Raw genomic sequence first — 7,500 nt, forward strand, 5'->3', positions numbered from 1 at the left:
CTCTCTCTCTCTCTCTCTCTCTCTCTCTCTCTCTCATTCGTCTTTATTTATAGTTTAAAAAAATACTTTGAATAGGAAAAATAGTAGCAATTTCTCCAACTTTAGGGAAATCAGCCCTGAGGACGTGATGATGGATTTTCCGAAATTAATTATATTTGCTCCATTTTTTTTTTAAGAAAACTGTATGAATGAAGTGAAAACAATTTATACCCTCTAGTTACAGGAAAATGAAGTAGTAGATATACTTTTATACCATTTCATAATGTTTTCTATATGTCGTAATTATTTTTTCAAAATACTAAACATAAACGCATTTTTTATAAAATAATTCCATTGAAAAGCATGTCAATTAAGAATAACTCTGAAATTAGCCATAATGTGATATGATATATTCCATGTTCAAATTGGTATAAATTTTGCATCGGCCAATATAAAGTCAAATCTATTCGAACCAAATATCATAAAATTGCCAGTCTGTCTCTATGGGGGTTCGTTAATAATTCTTTTGATGTACATTGTCCTGATCAAGATCATAGAGTCGGTTAGTCCAAGGCCGAGTCATATATATATATATATATATATATACATATATATATATATATATATATATACATATACATATATATAATCTTGGTTACCTGTCTCATGTTTCTTTGTGTATTATATGTTCTCTTAATTTAAGAAATAAACTTTTTCCCTGAATGTATTTGTACATGAATACTAGAGTGTGATTTATCTTGTGCATAAGTGAATTAGAGAGAAATGGAGAGTATGTTTGTTTGCGTTTGTGTGTGTGTGTGTATGTGTATGTGTGTGTGTTTCTGGTGTCTAGGGATCATTATTAATATCTTCTTTTTTTCATATTCCTTCAGTCAGCAGAGGAAGTTTTACTTCCTCTTGCCAAGCTTATTCCGGGGCTCGTCATATCGGGAAGTAATCTAGTGGATAAAGCTCTCCTAGGCTAATTATATATATATATATATATATATATGTACAGTATATATATATATATATATATATATATAGTATTATACCATTATTGATATATCCTTAGGCCGCCTATTATGACATCCTATCAAAGAGATTACATATGAAAAGTCCTTTTCTATTTACAATATTCTTTAAGACAATTTTCACATTCTAAATAATTCTCTTTGCTATATTCCCAGTTTTCAGTATCAATAAAAACTAAAATAAAGAGAAGTAGTTTTTCATATGTAGTCTTTGAGGACTAAGAGTTTTTCTGCCTTTACCCTTTTCCTATAAGAGCTGTCTGTGTTGAGAGAGCGTTTTGTGGCACCTTTTAAGCTGGCTCTTCCGTCGAGTAGCGAGGACGCTTGAGGATCTAGTTTGATGCATAAGAGTAATTTTTGCCTTAAAAGAAGTGAACTGGTATTCAATGTTTAGACGTCAGGGTTATTTAGAATTACAGTAGAGGCATTGTGCTGTATAATTATCAAGAATAGTTTATTTATAAATCTAAGTTCCATAAGATGACGATTAATGAGCTATGGCTTTAGTTCATTTCTTCATCTTTTGAGTAAGGTCGCTAGTAATATTTATAAAATATATAGTGTTGCTTACTAAAAAACCATTGTTTAGACTTGAAATTTCTATGTGCCGTATTGCTAGCCCGTAATATTAGGCCAGATGTGATATGTATTAGATGTTAGCAACCTTAATTGTAAATACATACATAAGATATATCAAATCTCATTTAAGATTACTTACGCAGATCATGCTAATTTGTACTTAACAGTTCACTCCTTGTAATGAACACGCCTTCTTAGGCTTTCATCACATACGTAGAAATTATAGGCACTTTTGGGCAACACGTATGAGTCGTAAATGCACTTGGTGTTACCTCTCGCTGTTTCCAGTGTCCCTGGAAATGTTAACAGACAGTGGAAGTCCAGGCGAGAAGTAATATATTCACCAGGAGCTCTCGATGGAGAGAGTAGAGTGCTTTTCCACCGTGTACACTTAGAACATGCACTTGACACCTTTTAAGATTTCGTCCAAACTTGAAGTGTCATTCAAATGAAATACTGGAAATCAAAGAAAGACTAAGATATATGATTCTTGATTCTTTCTGTCTCCTAAATTAAGATATAAATGATTTGATATAGATCAAAAACTAAGTTTTTTTCGAATGAAGCAATAAGTTATACCAGTATATCGTTTGAGTGATGATCTTCTATTATTGAGATGATATTATTTATATAAGCCTCTGTAAGTTCTCTTCAAATACAATTTTGTTAATACAACGCTTCAAATGTTCTCTGCATTCGTTCGTAACCCGACGGATGAAAGTTCGAATGAATTTTTTACCCTCCCCAATATTCAGTTTTTATAAATTTACTTAATTCTTGAGTGACAAAGCTAAAATTTTACTGATATGATTCCCCCCCCCCCTGCCTTTCCTTCTTCATCATATATTGAATTATGAATATAAACAGGGTAACTCCTCGCCTTGTATATAACACTATGAATTACCCTTTGTTAATTTCTGGGATTAACACCAGTTTTTTTAAGCTCTTCCCCGTTTTTTTAACCTGTCTTGAAAATAACAGAATATGCAAGAAAAATCTAAAATTACAAGAGCTGATATATGGCCAATTTGTCCCTTTTAGATATTTTCATTAATCATTATTGTTCTTTTGAATATTAATGGAATAAGGATACATATGAAGATTAGAATGTAAATAGAGCTTAGTAAGTATGGACACATCCTGGTCCTATATTAATTGTCATTTAATAAGCGAAGTGACGTAAGCATTGAATAGCTTAATATTGCAATTTAGATAACCTTGATTGTATGATCTCATGCATTATTGCCCTACCCGAGTTCAGAATGGATTTGAAACCCTATGTTAATTATTATCAGTATTATTATTATTATTATTATTATTGTTGTTATTATTATTATTACTATTATTATTATTATTATTATTATTATTATTATTGTTATTATTCAAGATGAATTACTGATGATATAACTGTTGATATTTGATAATTATAAAATTACTTTAGCTTTTCCTTTGATAATTCTAAAAAAGAAAACATATATTACTGTAGTTTGCTCATAAATACCTTAATTCAACCAAACCATAGTAAAAAAAAATAAAAAATAAAAAATAAAAAAATAACCTGTTTACCTAAATGTCATAGAATAAAGATTTCACATCCCTGGAAAATATGCTGAAGCGAGCTTGTATTAACATAAACTATTTGAAATGGGATACAGACAAGATTTTTCATAGAATTCAATATTTTGGAAGATTAATAATTTTGGTTTGCTTTCACGCTACAGTCGAACGGCGAGGTTCGCTTGCCGGCGAACCAGGGCATTGCCGGGCACGTGGCTACTACGGGGCAGCTTTTAAACATCAAAGATGCTTATGCCCATCCCTTGTTCTACAGAGGGTTCGATGAGTGTACCGGATTCAAAACAAGGTATGTATTTCTTTATTTATAAATTATACACAAATGCATACACACACACACACACACACACATATATGTATATATATATATATATATATATATGTGTGTGTGTGTGTATGTACATATATATACATACATACATACATACATACATATACAGGGTTCGATCTCAGTATGAGGTAAAAAATTCCCATTTGATCACGATATTGTGTTGATTTTCATCCATATGTAAATATGTATCTCTCTCTCTCTCTCTCTCTCTCTCTCTCTCTCTCTCTCTCTCTCTCATAATAATCTTTTTTGTATTTCCTTTCATCAAACGTCTTAACACACAAACAGCTGATCTCATTCCAAGAAGACACAGATGATATACCTCCTATTTATCCCACATAAACCGAATTACGATCTCTATACGATATTTTGTAAAGGCTTCGTTCAATTTCCGGTATCCATAACAAGAGCAGCCCAGAGGATTATTATGGAGATATAAGGGAGTTAGTCTAGTTTAGGTTCTTATCAACGGTCTTAAATACCCTTGACGTCGCCGAAATACGTATTGTTGTGTTTTATTTTATTTGCTTTGATGGTATTCTATAAGATAAGAAATATGGTTGAGTTCTCTTTAGAGTTTGAATTCTCTTTATAGGTAATCTTTAGAGTATATTCTTATTGCTATTTTAGTGGTGTTCCTTTTTTTGAAATATTTACTTTTAATTGTTCATTACTTCTCTTGTAGTTTATTTATTTCCTTATTTCATATTCTTTGGTTTATTTTTCCATGATGGAGCCTTTTGGCTTATAACATCTTTCTTTTCCAACTAGGGTTGTAGCTTAGGTAGTAGTAGTAGTAATAATAATGATAATAATAATAACCTATATTGGAAAATCATGATGAATGCAAACTAGAATATTCGAAACGCAGGTTTCGAGATACGTTGAAAATATTATTATTATTATTATTATTATTATTATTATTATTATTTTTATTATTATTATTATTATTATTATTATTATTATTATCACTTGCTAAGCTACAACCCTAGTGGGAAAAGCAGGATGCTATAAGCCCAGGGGCCCCAACAGGGAAAATAGCCCAGTGAGGAAAGGAAAAAAGGAAATATAAGATAATTTAAGAAGAGTAACTACATTAAAATCAGGACGAGGTATCATTTTCTCTTTATGATCATTTCTCCGCCATTGGCGCAAGTAACATTTCTTCCCTATTTCTCGAAAACTTCCAATATTGCCGCAAGTTTCAAAAAGAAAAATTTTGAAATGTCTCGCTTCATCATGTCGACCCTGATTACCGGAGCTTTCTTTTTTTTCTTAAATTTCTCCTGTGATACATTCTTACCTTCTTCGCCATCATTACTGGCCATGAGTGATTATTATTATTATTATTATTATTATTATTATTATTATTATTATTATTATTATTATTATTATTTACTAGTTAACCTACAACCCCAGTTGGGAGAGCAGGGCGCTGTAATCCCAAGGGCTCCTAACAGGGAAAAATAGCCCAGTAAGGAAAGGAAATAATGAAATAAATAACTACAAGAGAAGTAATGAACAATTAAGATAAAATATAAGAACAGTAACAACGTTAAAATAGAACTTTCATACATAAGCTATAAAACTTAAAAAAAAAGAGGGAGAGAAATATGATAGTGTGCCTGAATGTACCCTCAAGCAAGAGAACTATAACCCAAGACAGTGGAAGACCAAGGCACAGATGCTATGGCACTACCCAAGACTAGAGAACAACAGTTTGAATGTCCTTCTCCTGGAAGAGCTGCTTACCATGGCTAAAGTCTCTCTTCTACCTTTACCAAGAGGAAAGTAGCCACTGATAGAAGAAGAGCTGCTTACCATAGCCAAAGTCTCTCTTCTACCTTTACCAAGAGGAAAGTAGCCACTGATAGAAGAGCTGCCTGTTAATAACCATAGATTTTCAATCCTGTGATACCTCGAGTTTTACGCAGTGCCTTAATGCAGACCGGAAGCCTATTGATTTTGGAAACAACGCTTCCTCCAACCTCTGGGTGTCCCGGACGGGAGATCACCACACCTCAAATTTTTTCCTGACTGTTTAGTTTCCCAAACACGCTGTTCCTGGGATCTTTAAATTCGTGATGGGCCATATTTCTAGCTTCGGCCTCGACTTGAAATTTGAGAAATCTCTAGCTTAGGCCTAACCTTATTGATTTTAAGGATTTGGGGACATTGAGCTCTCGTTAAAAAAATATGTTTCTTTCAGTGACTTTTAAGTGGAGTATTCATTGAGCTCGGCTTGAAAATATGTTTCTTTCCATGGTGTTTAACCGGAGGATTCATTGAGCTCTGCGTAAAAATATGTTTCTTTCCATGGCGTTTAACCGGAGGATTCATTGTGCTCGGTGTAAAAATATGTTTCTTTCCATGGCGTTTAACCGGAGGATTCATTGTGCTCGGCGTAAAAATATGTTTCTTTCCATGGCGTTTAACCGGAGGATTCATTGTGCTCGGCGTAAAATATGTTTCTTTCCATGGCGTTTAACCGGAGGATTCATTGTGCTCGGCGTAAAAATATGGTTTCTTTCCATGGCGTTTAAACCGGAGGATTCATTGTGCTCGGCGTAAAAATATGTTTCTTTCCATGGTGTTTAACCGGAGGATTCATTGTGCTCGGCGTAAAAATATGTTTCTTTCCATGGCGTTTAACCGGAGGATTCATTGTGCTCGGCGTAAAAATATGTTTCTTTCCATGGCGTTTAACCGGAGGATTCATTGTGCTCGGCGTAAAAATATGTTTCTTTCCATGGCGTTTAACCGGAGGATTCATTGTGCTCGGCGTAAAAATATGTTTCTTTCCATGGTGTTTAACCGGAGGATTCATTGTGCTCGGCTTAAAAATATGTTTCTTTCCATGGTGTTTAACCGGAGGATTCATTGAGCTCTGCGTAAAAATATGTTTCTTTCCGTGGCGTTTAACCGGAGGATTCATTGATCTCTGCGTAATAAATGTTTCTATCTGTTGCGTTTAAACGTGGATTCATTGAGCTCTGCGTAAAAATATATTTCTTTCAGTAGCGTTGACGAGGAAGGTTTTGGTTACTGGTGGTGTAGATACTTTTTTTTTTTGTGTGTGCCACCCTTTTGTTCTCGTAAATCCTCTATGTTTGTAATTCGAAAGATAACCCATGAAATTTTTTGTACTTTGAAAAATAACTCAGGCAATTTTTTGTACTTTGAAAAATAACTCATGCAATTTTTTATACTCCGAAAAATAACTCATGCAATTTTTTGTACTTGGCTAAATAACTCATGCAATTTATTATACTCCGAAAAATAACTCATGCAATTTTTTGTACTTGGATAAATAACTCATGCAATTTTTTGTACTTCGAAAAATAACTCATGCAAATTTAGTTCCTGCAATCCTTACTTGTCTTTTTCAAATTCTTTCCACATCTGAACATTCCCAACAAGTAAACGATTCCAGTAACTACGTAAAACATGCCATCTGCTCAATGACATACCTCTCTCTCTTCCCTTACAACGAACTGAAATCGATATTGTCATCCCGCGTTTTTCGTTCTCTCCATTTTCTTGAATGCGTTGAATAATCCCGAGACTCCAGTGCCCGGGGCTTTGATTCAACGCTCTTCATTATGAGAAACCAATATCATAATCGAGGAGAGGAACAGTTTCCTCTCAGCTCTGATGTTTGTGCGATGTTTCTTAGTATCCTGTCGTTGGAACTTAGAGCGTTGCACGGGAAATCACGCCTACATTGATAAAAATTTGTCGTATTTTTTTTTCAAAATTCATGGAAACAATGTTGCCAGGCATTTACTGTTTTAAAACTGGATATTTTAAGGTTAAAGAGTGTTGTTACTGTTACCAAACCCGTAAGAGATAATAACAAAGTAAGGTAAAAATTATGGTCGCCTACACTTTACTGAAATACGATTAAGAACAGTATACTTTAACGGAGAATTTTCGATTAAAATTAGTTTTTTTTAACAGTGTATAGAAAAAGCTGTCTTTCTTCCCTTATAGAAAAGCAGA

General features: G+C 33.4%; 2 protein-coding genes across 2 annotated transcripts in view; one reads left to right on the top strand and one right to left on the bottom strand.

The window, feature by feature from the left end:
* The window catches only part of LOC137632423 (uncharacterized), a 124,163-nt gene extending 120,712 nt beyond the window's left edge, over positions 1–3,451 (top strand). The window contains exon 6 of the mRNA XM_068364356.1: positions 3,314–3,451. The gene's annotated coding sequence lies outside the window, so the exon portion shown is untranslated. The remainder of the gene's footprint in view (positions 1–3,313) is intronic.
* LOC137632424 (uncharacterized) overlaps positions 1–7,500 on the bottom strand; it is a 13,948-nt gene that overhangs the window by 1,402 nt on the left and 5,046 nt on the right. The window lies entirely within an intron of this gene.

Source organism: Palaemon carinicauda, chromosome 41, assembly GCF_036898095.1.
Source record: "Palaemon carinicauda isolate YSFRI2023 chromosome 41, ASM3689809v2, whole genome shotgun sequence".
Taxonomy (NCBI): Eukaryota; Metazoa; Arthropoda; class Malacostraca; order Decapoda; family Palaemonidae; genus Palaemon; species Palaemon carinicauda.